The sequence below is a fragment of the Heterocephalus glaber genome, unplaced genomic scaffold, assembly GCF_053883595.1.
Source record: "Heterocephalus glaber isolate CG9 unplaced genomic scaffold, H.glaber_assembly_v1.0 deba00001569, whole genome shotgun sequence".
NCBI classification, from domain to species: domain Eukaryota; kingdom Metazoa; phylum Chordata; class Mammalia; order Rodentia; family Bathyergidae; genus Heterocephalus; species Heterocephalus glaber.
Genome location: NW_028258354.1, coordinates 5841399 through 5858616, shown reverse-complemented (window position 1 = coordinate 5858616; position 17218 = coordinate 5841399).

The following is a 17218-nucleotide window of genomic DNA, read 5'->3' as shown; positions in this document are numbered from 1 at the left end:
AAAGGAGAAAAAAACACTTTCACAAATGCTGGCAAGTTTTGGAGAAATGGGAACTCTCACACACTATTTGTGGCATTGTAAAATGGTGCAGCTACTTTACAAACAGTTTGGCAGTTCCTCAAAATGTTAAATATAGTTACCATATGTCCCAGAAATTTTCACTCCTAGGTATATGGCAAAGAGAACTGAAATTATATATGGACATCAACATTTGTACATAAATGTTCATATAAGCATTATTCATAGTAGCCAAAAAATGTGTAAACAACCCCAATGAATCAACTGATACATGGATAAAAATGAGGAATGAGCGCTGAAGGTTGTGAAGTTTCTTTTCAATATGATGAAAATAGTCCAGATTTTGTTTTTATGGTAGTTTCACAACTCTGAAAATATACTAAGTAATAGCAGCAACACTAAATTGTCAACTTTCACTGACTGAATTGTGTGTTATATGAATTAGGTCTCAATAAAACTCTTCAACAAAACTTAGGACTGTGGCATGTCGAAGAGAGCAGTCATATTTCTTCTTGTGCTCACAGTTCAGTTATGGCCTCTATCCTCTAGGCAAGTGCGTGAAATTTAAATTAAATCAAAGGCTACGTGGGAGGTAGAGAGTTAGAACAAAGAATTTGGTAAGCTAAGCAAGCTTCCCGCACTTGCACTTCTCTTTGGTTAAGGAAATAGACTTGCTTGCCAAGGGCTTTTGTGTTTGAATTCCTTGGCATAGTCAGATTCTCCTAGAATCCCAAGACAAAGCCTGACTGTTCTTTCTCACTTTCCCAACTTTACACTGACTACAGTTATTTCATGGAAGCTATTTTTTATCTAATTCACTTTGCTAATGCCATGAAGTAATCATAGTTTCTAATATATACTAAAAATCACATTTACCCGAGGTTATTCACTAATTTTTTGATTAGAAGCTGCTGCTGCTGCTTCTTAGTCAACCAATTATCACAACGCTGTTGTCCACTTACATCTTTGTTTGCTCTGGGTTTACTTACCACATCTTACTTTACTCTTTCAGATATGAAAATTCCTGAACAGCTTTCTCAATAAAGCTGCTTCTATTTCATGAAAATACAGCCTAAAATCCTTCATGTCAAAAGAGCACTAAATACGAAGAACTTAAAAAAATCAGACCTCCCAAATTTAAAGACCCAATAACAAAATGGACATCTGAAATGAACAGACATTTCTCAGATGAAGTTGAAATAGCAAATAAACAGATGAAAAAATGTTCAAGGTCCCTGGTAATTCAAGAGATTCAAATGAAAACAACACTGAGATTCCACCTCACCCCAGAAAGAATGGCTGCTATCAAGAAATCAACCAAGAACATATGCTGGCAGGGCTGTGGGGAAAGAGGAACCCTGCTCCACTGCTGCTGGGAGTGTAGACTGGTGCAACCACTGTGGAAATCAGTATGTAGATACCTCAAAGAACCAGGACTGGAAGTCCCATTTGACTCAGCCATTCCCCTCCTGGGTATCTTCCCCAAAGAATTAAAAGAATCACACCACAGTGATATATGTGCACCCATGTTTATAGCCCCACAATTTGTAATAGCTAAAACTTGGAAGCAGCCCAAGTGCCCATCAACTGGAGACTAAAGAAAATGTGGGTTTTTTAAAAATAAAATGGAGTACTACTCAGCCATAAAAAATGAGAAATTAGAGACATTTATAGCTAAATGGATGCACATTGAGGCGATACTCTTAAGTGAAATAAATAGGACACACATGTGTAAATACTGAATAGTTTCTCTAGTGTGAGAAACTGAAAGTGTAAATAAGGACTAAAAGGTGTAGTAGATAATGTGAAATAGGAAGAAAAGGGGCAAAGGGGAGGGGGAAGTGGGAGGGGTAGGTGAAAGGAAAGAAGGGAATGGAATTAATATGCAAAAATGAAAAAATGGAAACAAAGTCTTTGTAAATAGGGAGGGGTGGAGCGGTTGAAGGGAGAGCAAGGGAATGGGGAAAAATAAGAACCAAGAAAGATCATGTAAAGGTGCAAATTTCCATTGATGAATGTCATTATATTGTGTACCTTAAATGTATCAATAAAATTAATTTTTAACAATCCCCAGTACCAAAAAAAAATAATAATAACAATTTTTTTTAAAAAGTGCACTCCAGGTGATTTAACACACACTAAATTTAAGGATTAAAAATAAATAAATAAAAAAACTTGAGAATTACTGCTCACAACACTGTGGTCAAATAAATGTTCTTATTATCTCTACTGTAGAAACACATTAATTAAGGACATAATTTGGACCTATTTTTCTATGTATCAGCAAAATAGTATCATATTTTTATGTTTCATTTTGATATAAAATCACACATGATGCATCCAGCATTGCCCTAAATTGACAAATAAAAAAGAGTTCAAAGTGGTAACAAGACTATTCCAGATCACTTAGCAGATGAATGGACTTTGAAGAGTGAATCAACTTTTCCTGTTGACAGAATTCTGTATCTACTTGATAGGGAACACTGCATCTCAAAAGAAAAGGCTGAGTGTCATTTGGATGTCCTGCTAGGCACATATTGTTCCTTTGAGAGGGCCTTGATATTTCCTCCATCCCACACATGCTCAGGGCAACCTTTGCTCCACTCTAACCTCCTCTGCGAGTTGGCCCCAACCAGTTCATTCAAATGTGTGCTGTGCCTTTTCAGGCTCTCCAATGGGAAGGAGCAGATTTCTTAGCACTGAACAGATATGACAAGCCCATTTCATACATGTGAGAAATTACAGGAGAAACAAAACTTTTGCTTCCCTTGAGCTTTTTGTTAGATTTCATTCTCAAACAAGAAATATTCTTAAAAAGCTCCAGTGTTTCCAAAAACTGACCCAGTAATTGCATTCTGAGCACTAGGAAATCCTGGCTTCTGCCCAGAGTATGCTGGTGACATGAAAATGGAAAGATTCAGAATGGCCTGGCTGGAAAAGCCTGCAGCAAGTTATAAAACAATCTGTATTTTCTTTCTAATAGCTTGTAAATGCATTGCAATATTTTAAATAAATTATTTGCAGCTTTTTCAATAATTCAGGGCAAGTCTAATTGACACAAGAAGACACACTCTTCTTTCTGTAAACCACAGGTTTTAGTTTTTTCCCCCTCAAGGAACTTGCCTGCAGGAGATGACGGTAACTGTTCTCCATTCTTCTCTATAATAGCTTTATGATTCTGCAGACTATACTTATAAAAGTAAAACATAGTTCCTCCAAATGTGCTCAGTTGCTCACCTCTGTTGTCTTATTCTTATCCTTCAATTAAAAAAATGTCCTAAAGACTATTTTTTAACAGAAAATTTTTTTAAAGGCTTCAAGAAGTGGTAACTGGATGAGCTAAAATTTAAGGGAGGAGAGAATGAGAAGTTTCAACAAACATGCAGTGTAGAGTAGGGACTTGGGGTTTTAATACCAGTACAAAATCAGAAATTTAAGTTTAGAATTTTTTAAAAAATGCTCCTGTAGGGAAATTTAAGACTAGTGGAAAGACCATGCTACCTATCCAAAGAACAAGCAGATCTTTGGTGCTAATTAGCTTCCTGTATGTAGTTCACTGTTTCAGTCCCTGCAGTACCCTTCATACACACTTTCATTTTATCTGTTCCTTTCCTATCTGTCCCTCTAAACTAATCTCAGAGGGAAGGGCCTCTGTTAATCTCTCTTCTGCCTTCTCAAGTTCTATTTTCTTACATTTTCCTATTTCTGTTATTAACAGTAGCAACATTAACTGCAGTATTGTATCTGTGGTCTTGGGATCAGTCTCCTCATTATTTTTGTGGTCAGTCAGAGTGTCTTTACTTATGACTTAATTTTTACTGAATGATTTAATTAAATTGCAGGAATTGGGGAACAATTGCTGTAGCATTGTATGAGATCAAAAGCAAAACTGAGCTTTGTTTTTGTTTTCAGTGTGACTAAAGAGCCAACCCAGAACCTTTTACATGGTAGCCAAACACTGTAACACTGAGCCATACCCCTCCTCAAATCTGAGTTAATATCGACTAAAAAGCATTAAGTTTTCTGTGCTTGTGTACAAGTTTGAAGCTAGAATCTAGAATGGGCTGAACGCATACATTTTGTTTACATAGATTTAGACCTTACAGTTGGCATGTGAAGAATCATTTTTCCTAATTTTCCAAACAAAAAGAAATAATTGTCATAGCTAGTGACTGACAATTAAACTGAAGACTTTGGGATGGAATGATACAGCTATTTGAGAATCTACAGAAGTGACAGATTTTTCAAATAATCACAATAATTATTTTCAGTGCCTTCATAAGATTAAACTATTGCAATTGTGGAATATGTTGACTGAGCACTAGGGATGAGTCTTTTATGCAATAGTGAGACAAGGTTCGCCAATCTTAACACACACACACACATATACAAGGGAAGGTTTAACCAAGTTTATACCTTTGTTTTACCTTGTAAATGGGAGTCCTTAACAGGGCAATTTGGGTTATTCAGTGACTAAGCATCCTTTAGTTAAGATGCTGGCTTGACTCAACATTTTCACCACAGTCATGGTATTTTTTGTGAAGATATTTATATCCTTCAAGAAAACTTATTTCTAACCTTCAGTCATTAAATTACATCTCTGAATATTCCATGATATATCTTAAAAATTAGAGTCCATAATAATAGTTGGGATTAGTGAAATATTCAAGAGGAAAACAAGCATCCCCCACCTACGTTTTGTAAGAATGCAATAGATTGGTATTTTTCCTATTCCTATCATTCTTGTTTTAAATTTCTATCTATGGTAGTAGTATTTGCTGAAATGGTCCAAAAATTTAAAATGTTATGGAGACAATAATTAAATGCTTTCCCTCTGTATATATATTTATACATACATATGTAATGAAATACACATGTACATATATGTAACTAGACCTATGTATATATGTAATTATACATGTGAGTTAAAGAGCTTTATAATGTATGTGACGATTTTAATTGATTTTCTGCTTTCAATATAGACTTTAGTTTAATTATGCCATTTCAGTTAATTACCAGATGATACAAATATAAAATTTGTGGAAAGAACTCAATATTATTATGGAAAGGTTGGACAAGATAAAAATTTGGTTTAAGCCACATTAATCTCAGAAAAATCTAATCTGACAGACTTAAGTAAGCTTCATTTTTTGTCTCTATGTAGGTATGAGAGTGAGGAAAATTAATATTAGATTTCTGGCTCTAATTAGATTTCTGCTTATTTAAAAAGTTATGGCATTGTGATAAATGGCCAACTTTTAATGTTCCTTTTGTTCTTAAACTCTTAGGATCTCATGAGTCACTTGACTGACTAATAATATAACTGCCTTATGGATATTACTCATCAATATTTTGGGATTAGTTTTTAACACTGAGTCACAAAGTTTTCCAAAATTCTCAGGTTATGTAAAAACTTAACAAAGCATAATGTCCATGAGGTCAATTAAAAATTCATTTTATAGAATGACATTTTTACATTTATTATTAGCTCACTTTTTTAAAACTCTAGACATTGCCAAATATATTACAAAAGACTTGGTGAGCACATTTTAAAATAAAAGAGTTGGGTTGCCTGATCATTGTTGCTTATGCAATGAATAGATATTTGTCCTTTTTGTGGCAAAGGACTGCTTCTCAGAATCTTAATTTCATTCCTCTGCCTGAGGAGGGAGGGTGGCAGAGCCCACTTCTAACAATAGACTCTCAAGTTGTCTGCTACAGTACCTATTTTGCCAGTCTCACCTGCAGCTGGCCAGAGCTCATGGAGGTCAATCTGGAGTCGGCAGCTGCATCCTCAGAGGCAGTGCATACTCTCTGGGACTTGGGGAAGGTGTTGCAGTAGAGGCCACTGAGCCACGCAAGAGGAAGCCAAGTCCCCACCTGTGCAAGCCAGCACTCAGCACTTGGGGCAAACAGATCATTGATGAGCTGATTTCCTTGTGTTGGCTATGGATTTTACTGTATCAATTTTATTATTGGGGATTTCCATTTCTTTAGCCATCTCAATGGGGTGGAATTACGCAGTATTGTTTCCATAAATTTATTTTGCTGCTTTAATGAGTTGGGACCAGTGTTTATATTGCTTGCAGTTAATACTCTGAAATAGTCAAAGTGTATATGGTCACAGTCTTTGGGCAACAATTTTCACTGTAATTTTGTAGTTTTTTAGAGTGTTTACAAGTCTTGAACACGAATTGACCAAATTGATTGCGTTAGATACCTACCTGTTTTAAAGTATGAATATACTTACCATACTGAATTACTCAGTACTTTCTTAATATTCAACCTTGATCAGGTTCAATAACTTCTCCAAACATCAGTTTGCAGAAAATAATAAATAGGGACAAAATCCTTCTTACTTTAAAAGATTGTTTTTAGAATTAAATTACAAATATATATGCAAAATATTAAGCAAAATGCTAGACTCAAGTAAATATTACATAACTATGAATACTTTTAATAAATATTTTAATTAATATCACAGTAGAAAGAATAAACTTTTGAGAAATTAATTTCCAATGTAAATTTTGCTTCTGCTTCATTTAATAATAAATGTTATCAGTATTATTTAATCTCTCAGTCTTAGCTCAATGTTTAAATAGAAGTGTTTTAAAAAATATCACACTGAATTGTTTCACAGATTCATATATGTGAAATAACCCAGGAAAACAGCATAGAGGAATAATATTAGATGCTTTCTGGTTTATGCAAGTATTTTTGGAACAGTGTATTTATTCCTTACAAAATTTAATCTCATGGGTAGAAGCCTACAGCTCAGAAGAGTTAGTGGTTGTCTGGAGCTCTGTAGCCAGAAAAGAGGAAATCCTATGATCAAACACAATTCCATATGACTCCAAAGCCTTTGCTACTTGCTCTCTCCAATTCATGCATGAGGCACATACTAAGCACTGAGTGTATTTAATTTCTATTTTTCCCTAATTTTAAATACATGTATTAATTTTAAAAAGACAAAAACAGTGATATAATAAATAAAAAATGAGTGGAGATAGTACAATTGTTTCTGTTTTAATGTTTTTATTTTGGTTTTGTTCTCTGTGCCCAAGGATTATCAGGCAAGATTATTAGAGGCAGTGTTAGGACCTATGTCATTACTTAGTAAGGACTTTGGCTCACTTCTCTTTTCTATCGCTTCTTGTCCAATAGTGTCTCTGGCTTCTATTTCCTTATCTGTAAAGTTGAAGCACTACTGAAATTTATAATGAATAAGTAAAATATCAACTATCCCTAGATTAAAAGTATAATGTATTCATTGTCATTTCAACAGCAGAAAATAATGCATAGCTGGAATCCTCAACCATAAGAAAGTAGCATTCAATTCAGGAGGGCTTGGAACAATGAACAGCAACAAAAACTGAACACAAACAATAGTATACAAACCCTCAGGCTAGTTCTCTTCATCCACCATGAAATTACATTAAAATCTTGTGTGTTATTTATTTTCTATGATTTGTCAATGCAGCAGAAATATAGAACCAAGACTAGACATTCTAGTTTCATTGTCCTTGTACAAGGCTTTAAGAAAAAGAGCATAAAATACCCATCTAATTCATGCCTTAGTTTCAAGCATCTAAGGATATATTCACATGTATTTGTACAAAATGACTATTTTTTTCTGCCTTTCTATGTTATTGATAAAGTTCATTTTCAGTTTGTGTTTTCACTTATCTTAGACCGCCCCCAAAAAAACAACTGCTCTGCAATTGTGTTTTGCTTATTATGACATATATATTGTTGTACTGTTTTCTTTTTGTTTTGTTTGAATAGACAGGGTTTAGAAATATGCTGTGTGTTTGTAATTTAAAAGGGATGATACAAGATATTTGGTATTTTATTATTTATTTAATCATTTTCATAATAAATCCTAGATTCATCTTTGACTTATCCTCCTAATCTATGCAAACTTTGAGCCCTGCTGCTTTCAGATCCTAAATAATTTCCAATTTCTCACCCAACAGCTTTTTTACCTAGCCCGATTTCAAGCTCTTATCATCTTTTCTTACTACAACTTCCTATCGGCCCTCTATATCCAGTCTTGGATTTCTCAAATCCAGTCTTCACACAATCCCTGGAGTGATCTATCTAAATGTCAATCTGACCAAGTCAGGCTTAAAACCCTTCACCTTTGAGGCTAAAGCTAAATTTCATTAACAAGACATAAAAAAGAAAAATAGTGATGATAATTTAACCTTTGCCTATTAGAACTCACCTTGTATTACTCATCATAAGTCTTATACTCAAACAACACAGAACGACTTCAAATCTGTTGACACTCTATGCAACTTTGCACTCCCATATCTGTGCTCATATTATTTCCATGGCTGGTTGTTTTCATTCTACCTTTACTCTGGTTAACCTTTGTCATCCTATAAGACTTAGTTTGGCATTACCTCTTTCAAGAAGAATTCTTGATCTATCTATCACCACTAGGCTGATTTGGTGCCTTCATTATATTTTGTGACTATCTTTGTCCTTACCATTTCTTTAATAATGAGAAAATCCACCAGTTTGTATGTCAATCTCTCTGAACTATTCAGAAAGTTCTTCTAAGACAGAAGATCATGATCTGTGATCTAAGTGCAAAGTACAATACTTGGCATGGTGCCTAGGAGATGTTTAAGAAATGCTTGACTAAATAAATATATGTAATGCATAATCTATCAAAATATTTATTTTTTGCTTGATTATAAATGGTTTACTGAAAATGTTCACATTTATTAGCTGATGCATATTTTGGTTGAAATACAATGTGAAACTATCACAGTCATAAAAGTCTTAACCGCATAGCACCTTTTTTGGGTGCTATACATAAATGTGGATGGACTCCTTGAGAGATAGTCTTTAATGAATGTCTCCAGATGTGATTTGGATGGAATTTTTTATAGCGAGTTCTTTCAACTTTGGAGAATTTGTAAAATTAACTAATTTAAGCCAGGTTTAAATATGTTCTCTTCAAATTACCTATCAAGAACAATATGATCTTGCTTACAGTGAAAGATAAGTATAAAAGTTTGTCATCTTGGTTATTAATGGGGGAATAAAGATCCTTTTTCAAACAGAACGAGTAAGAGACTGATAATTGTTTGCTTAAAAGAAAGAAAATGAATAAAATTAAAGAAACTATTCAAAAATCACAGACTTCATACCAAAGACATAATGATCTCTTCTAATATAAATAGGTTTATTACAATGGGAAGAATAACCAAGTCTCTCCAGCAATGACTGAACTCTTATTCATTAGCTGACTAATGATGAAAGCTCACTTTTCAGGGGCCAAAAGCAGACCTTGGAAAATGTAAGGACCGTGCTCAGCATTATGTGCTAAAGGAAATAAAAATCAAAGCAAATTAGTCAAGCAGAAAGAGCTTTGAAAGAATAACATTATCTTTAGCAGTCCTGGGAGTAGCAAGTCTTTTTTGTGTTCATCTATTCAACAAATAATTACTGAGGGAATCTTACTTGAACAGTCCTGGGGTGGGGTGGGTGGGCAGGGAGGATGAACAGCAACAGAGGCTATAATAGATACCAGGCAGGGTTCTAAGTACTTACATGAATTAACTTAGGAATGAGCCCACAATTCTCAGAAGCAGACACTCTTCTCATCCACATCTTCCTTATGTGGATACTGAGACACCGAGAACATAAATAACTAGCCCAATTTTTACACAGCTTGAGCTCTAACAGCAGTATCTGGGCTGTTGGTAACGTGCTAGGAGAGGAAGACATGACCCCTCTGTGTCATGCATAAAAATAGAAATATTGTGAGTGGACACAACAAATAATAGTCACATTTGCCTTAGTCATCACCTCATCCCTAAAATGGTGAAAAATGCTCCGTGTATGTATGGTAAACACACAGTAAATATTTGTCAAATGAATTAGTTAAATGAAGGCACCAGTGTAAAAGCTTCAGGAAGAGAAAATAAAATGGGAAGAGATATTTAACGACTGGTCTGCAATGGTACAGGCACCATTACTATTAAACCACGAGTTTGGTGTGGTAGTTACAAGCATGAATTCTGATGTGAAAGCAGATGACCTTAAATACTACTTCTAGTTGTACAGACTTGGTGATACTGACCCTCTGTGAGCCTGACTGTCCCCATCTGTAATAGTAATTGCTCAAAATATTAATATGAATAAGTGAATAAGTCAGAATATTTATTAAAATAGTTTTAGTTATTATTGCTGCTAGATAAGTTTAACTCACTTATGCTGAGGATTGGAATTTTTTGAGTTTTTGCATGAAATTATATATGTTACCTAGAAAAATTCAAGGAATTTAAGAATTTGAAGAGAACAGATTTCATTATGTTCCATTATTAGAGGCATTCCAAAAATGGATCACTAGGCATGGAAGGGTTACAAATCAGCATACTGGCTACTGTACCCTAAATGGAAGAGAATCCAAGTCATCTCTGCCTTAGACTATTTATCCCCTGTAATAAATTTTAAAGTAATGGAGAAATAGAGGGGAGAAGAAACATTTAGAGATTTTCAGGGGGAAGGAAGAAATAAGTATGAAAGTAGTGATAATCCAGGGGGAATAAAGAGTATGGGAAGAAAAATATCATAGATGAAGGGCAAAGATTACTTTGAGAAATAATAGACAGTAAGAATTATGTGAGATGATTTTAGTCCAGCAGTTAATCATTTTAATTTCATTCTAATCTGTTGATCTCTGTAGGGAAAGCCAAACCAAAGGAAATAAATTTGAAAGAGCAATAATTGTATTGTGTAATTCTAGCTTCCTATGTGTTAAATAGCCTTTGCACTTTTATTGTCCATTAGAGTATCTCTTTCCTTTTTTTAAAATTAAATAATATAGATTTTCCTTGACAATTGACACAAGCCCTGTACTCCCTGTTCTATGTGTTTGTCTTAAATTTATTGAAGAACAATTGTGGCCTAAAGCCATATTAGGGTATATCTATTTAATGGCTGGTTGACAGAACCAGGCAGGCCTTGCAGCAGAGCCCAGTGAATCGGAGTCAGCCTGCAAGCTGACATGGTAATTGGAAGTCCTCAGCAGAGCAGCAAAGTAATCAACAGTCACTGAAAGTGGCTGGCACTTTAATTCTCAGCAATGGTCCCTCTAGATCAGGACTTAAGCATAATGGCACAATTGCACGGAGCAGCCTACTGTACTGACTTCAGTGGCAGTCTAAAGATAGGCAGGACCAATCATGGTCCATTTGGCAACTCTCCTATCCCTTTATCTTTTATTTTAAAATGCTGTTTTTAAATGGAAATATCTATTGTTTCTGTCAGGGTGGGGGTGGGGTGCAATGGAGCAGGTCTGGCCATCTATAATTCATTCTAAGAGCAAAAGCATTTCAGTGCCAAGCTCTTAGCAAATGCGTTTGTTCCATACAGAGAATAAAATATTCTTGTATTCTACCTCCAAGCTAGGTTTATTTTATCCTTGAATCAGAAAAAAGGAGATACATTAAATGATAATCATTTGCTCAGTTTCAAGATGTTAGAATCTCACTGTTGACCTTTATATGGTAGCCTGTTTATGAAAACAAATCATGGGGAATGAAGTTAGCAAATTAGGCTCTATGAGAGAAGGAAAAAAGCTTTAGACTTAAGCAAGAGGCTATGTTAAAAGCAGCTTGCTGAATAAATCTATTTAGTCAGTAAGACAGTGAACTGGAAAACCAAATTAGGAGCTTTAACATAAAAATCTAGACCTTAGTGAGAAATGATAAAAGAGGAAACTCACTGAGTTAGTAGAGTGATTTGTTATAGAAGGCAATCCAATTGAACATGGTAAAGTTTGTTCATAGTTTGAAAGACTATAGAAGAAAGTTATGAGACAGATTACAACTTCGTATCTCTTAACTGAGGATATTTGGGAGACAATCTATAAGAATAAATTTAAATTGGAAAGATGTCAGTTTTCTGATTCTTATCCAAAGTAGGGGAGAAAGGGATATGCCAAGACAATGTATGCATTTAAATATAAAATATTGAAATGATAACTTACCATGTGAAGACCAAAGAATGAGATAAAAACAAATAGCGTATACATTGTCAAATACTTGCTTGACAGTTTCTTAAAGTGAATATTTTTCTTTTTTTTCTTTTTTGCTAAAGTGAGAACAGAGAAATTATTAAATTGGAAGTTGAAAATGAATAAAAGTTTCTAGAATGTTAAGAAGAAAGGATAATAAATTATATACATTTTAATGACATAAGCTTGAACAATTCTCATTAGAAAAACACCAAAAAAAACCCAGTAATAGTATTATAGTCCATTATATAAGACATTTTAGAGACAAATGAAAAGTGCCTTTTCAGATTTTAGGATTTCTTGGTGAGGAATGTTATTTGGCAACCTGAAAAAAATCTTCACTTCTGTGTGGGGTTAGCAGTGGGAACTACAAAAGGGCAATAGGGTGAAAGAATTTTATGTTGAGGGTGAGGAAAAAGATTTGAAGTAGCAATGTGTCATAGACATTGAGATTTCAAGGGAAGATGATGAAAACTCAGCTACATACCAAGGCCATGACCAATTCCAGAAATAAGTCATAGCAGCCAAAAGTACAGAGCTACAAGCTGGAGAAGCATTAGGAAGATGAGATGTGAATATGTATGTGAAAAGAGAGTCTTAAAGGATTCTTTCATTCAGGTGATTTTGCACTGTCCAAAAAACCTGTCCTATCCTCTCCCTCTATTGGACCTTTCTGAGGGTACAGAGGACTAAAAAAATGCAGCTAAATAACATTAATGAGGTTCAAGAAAGAACTTTCTCTGTGGGAGGATGCAGTAATTACTTTTGTCAAGTAGATAAACAAATCATTTGTCCTGTCATTTGTCCAGCAAAAATGACACAAACAAAAGGATTAGTAAGGTGCATGACACATAGAAATTGTCAGTAAAAAGCAGCAGACATAATTGTTCTTTCTCATTATTACTATTATATCAATAATAGAATTATTATTTCTACTATATTACTTTTAGTAATTGCCAAATTCTTATCCTGCACTGCAAATTTTTGAGATGAGTAACTATTGTGATTATTTTTCATTTTTATTACTATAGCACCTAACATTGCATGCAGTATAGCAATGATTAATGAATGATGATATTAATGATAGAAAGATAAAACACAGAAATGTTTGCAAAGCTGCAGCCCATATGCATACAGGCAACTATAAAGTGGTTTGATCAGGCCTTTAATAGAGATCTACACAGGGGGATTGTCAGATCACAGAAAAGAAGTAATTAAAACAGGGAAATTTCTCAGGGGACTAGATCCCTGATCCAAAGCTAAAACCATGTGAAGATAAAGACCGAATGAGTGAGAGTGTGGTTTAAGAAAAGCTTCCATTATTGGTGACAACACATACACAAAGGCATAGATTGAACAGAAGAACATGACTTTCTTGTTAGAAAGAAGCATTACCTCTTGTTAGAGGTAGTGCTAAGGTTGAAGCTTAGGGTAATAGAGTGAGAGGTAGGACAGCAGACCTAAGGAAAGCCTAGATTACAAAAGTTCTTTTGGATTACCATGCTAAGTCACTCACATTTTATCTTTAGTGCACAGGGATTGATAGAGAGGTTTTATATTGAATGCTAAAAATAAATGATATATTTTGGAAGGACCTACTTTGTTGTGAGACTAGAGATAGGATCTTGAGAATGAGAACAATGTGTTAGGGAAGTCAATGAGAGAAAATTTTTCAGAAGGAAAGAGGAGACAATATCACCAGATGGACAAGAGAAGTATCTATTTTGATACAAAAATTGGAGGGGGATTTGTGATATTTGAAAGAACAGATTTGGTGGGGTCATGGGAGTAACCAGTAAGTTAAGGCATAAATGAATGGAGAAGAAGAACCAAGTAGAGTGTATTGACCAGCTTTCCTGTCACTGACAAACAATATTCAACACTGACAACTCAAAGTGGGGGAGACTTAATTAGGTTCATGGTTTCAGGGGATTAGTACATGGTAGGCTGGCTCCAAGGGAGAAATATCATGGTGGAAAGGCATGGAGGAACAAAGCTGCTTATTCAATAGTGGCCCAGAAGCAGAGCAGGAACAGTGTCAGAAAGGAAAGGGCCAGAGACCACATATAGTACCAAAAACCTTACCTTCATGGCCCATGCTGACTCATCCCACAATTCGATTTACTAATTCCCCAGGCAGCTCCCAAGCCAATCATATTGACAAGATTAAGTTTAACACATAAGGATTATTCTTTGAAAGTGTTTTATTCAGAAAGAAAAATAGAAATGTTTAGTAACCATAGGGTAACATATATCCTTAAGAAAGTACTAGATATTGTTATTTGTTTTAAAATAAGTAAGGTTTGAAAATATTTATAACTACAGAAAATCAGGTGGAGAGTGGGAAAGTGAAAATAGAAAATAAACTTTCACTTACGGCAACAGCAAAGTTACATAACAGAAAAGTCAGGGCCTGCTTCATGGAAGGACGACTCTTGTAGTTTATAGGATCCAAACCCTTTGCTTAGATTAGTATTCTACTCTGGATATATTGAAATTGTTTATAATTTTCTAATTAGGTACCTTGCAAGTTGAAGGATTCACATTAGCTGATTCCAGGACCTACTACAAAGCTACAGTAGTCAAAACAGTATTTGCTTAACTGAAAATAATCACAAAGACAGAATGAAAACCCTATAAATATACCAATGCAAAAGTGAAGTTTAGATTACTGTTTAACCATTCACTCCTCACAGAGTCTACAAGCCTTTGTCCTGAAGTTTAACCATTCACTCTTTGGCCAAGCCCCCCCCGCCCCAAAATGTTGAACAAAGCTATACAACTTCTAGAGCAACAGGAAAAAATATTTAGGTAACATGGATTTTACTGATATTTTTAGATACAATACCAATGTACAATCCATGAAAAATTGAAGTTTATTAAAAGTTAATTTTTTGCTTTGTGAAAGGCACTGTTAAGATAATGGAAAGACAATCTCTGGACAAGGAGAATATTTGGAGAATATGTATCTGATAATGAATCTATATTTGAAATATATAAAGAAACTTAAAACTCAAAAATACAAAAGCAAACAAACCAATTTTAAAATGGACAAATCTGAAGAGACCACATTAAAAAAGATACGTAAATAGAAACAAAAGCTATGGCAGGATGTTCAGCATCACTTATCAGGGAACTACAAATTAAAATAATGATGAGATACTAATACATACTTATTAAAACAACTAAAAACAAAAGTAAAAATCTGATATACCAAATACTAGTAAGGAATCAGAACAGAAATTCTTACTACTGGTAAGAAATAAAAATGGGCACTGCCACTCTGAAAGACAATTTAGTAATTTCTTACAAAGTGAAACACATTTTTCTAATGATTCCAACCCACCTGATCTGAGGACTGTTAGTCACCTTCCTACTAACAGGTTTACATTAGCTCCCCACTTTAGGGGCTTTTGTCTATAGGATGGTGGTGAGGCAGAACAGGATGGATCAAAACCACTGTCTATGGCCCAGTAGCAAAAGTGGAAGGAACTGGAGTCCCACAGGCTCCTTTGAGGACATACTTCCAGTGATCTAAGGTCATGTCACCAGCCTCGCACATCCTAAAAGCTTGTACCATCCCCAACAGTGTCATCTTGGGAACCAAGCCTTCAGTAATATGGGTCTTTGGGGGATATTTAAAATTCAAACTTAGTAAAGACTTAAGTTCACATAAAAACATGCATATGAATGATTACAGCATTTTTTCTCATATTCCAAATATTGAAGTACCCAAGATGTCCCTCAAAAGGTGAATAATAAAACAGACTATGGTATAGCCGTATATTAGAATATATTGAATAATAGAAATAAATTAGCTACTAAGCCACAAAAAGATATGGATGAATTTTAAATATGCATTGCTAAGTGAAAAAAAGCTCCATGCAGTATAATTCCATTTACATGAAACCCTGGTAAAGGCAAAACTATAAAGACAGTAAAAATATCAGTGACGCCTGGAAATATAGGGGAGAGGAACAGAGCTAAATAGATGAAGTTCAAGTGGTCTCCCGTAGTTGGAGAACTGTTTTGTATGAGACTATAATTATGGATTCATAGCAGTAGGCATTTACCAAAACTCATTGAGGTTTTTAACATGAAATATGAATCTTAATACAGGCAAAATTTTCAAAAAATCATTTAAGCCAGGCATGGTGGCACACACTTGTAATCCTAGTATTCCTGGGAGGCTGAGGTAGAAGGACTGCAAGTTCAAGTGCAGCTTGAACAACTGAGGGACTTGGCAAGCCCCTGTCTCACAATAAAAAATAAAATAACAAGGGGGCTGGTAGTTCAGTGCAAAGCCCTAGGTTCAATCCCTAGAACTGCAAAAGAGAACCATTAGTCAGTAGGGGGTTCTTAAGATCAAATACAGAATATAACAAAATAGTCTAATAGTATTACAAAGATCTGATATAATTTAACTGAAGGGGGTAAGGTTATAATCTAAGTAACTTTGGAAATGAGTGGTCTGTTGATCTAAAGGCAAAAGGAACTACATATAAGCACTTTATTTGAGTTGATAAAATTGCTTGCCATAAGGGGACAGATGAACCATTTTGAAATCACTATATATATAATAGTATATATAATATACTATTGTATAATAGTAAATCAAGTAAATGCAGAGAAGATGATTGGAGCCATGTTCTCCATATTGGAGTGACAGTTACAGTTATGGAAGAGACCACTAGTGCGATCATTGCTGTTAAAGTTTAAGACTGTAAACTTATGGTTAGCAATACAGATGCAAGCAGTTACAGGTACATTTACATATATGTGAGTATATGTAGATTAGCATATGTGGCGGTTAATTGTATGTGTTTACTGGGTTAAAGGATAAGCAAACAGCTAGTCAAACATTATTTCTAGGGATCTTTGTGGGGGATTACAGAAGAGATTGTCATTTGAATCAGTTTACAGTGTTTACAGAGTAAGTTTATAGTGGAAAAATAATATTTTGTCAAATAGATGATCAATGTCAATGACTGTGACAAATTATGCAGAAAGTATACATGTAATAGATACAATGTGACAAAGATGGTACATTATCCCTGTGATCTTTCTTTCCATAACTCATAACCTTGGGTTAATCATGAGAAAAACATTAGGAGAGAAACATCAGACCAACTCTAATAAAGAGAATTCTACAAAATACTTCAA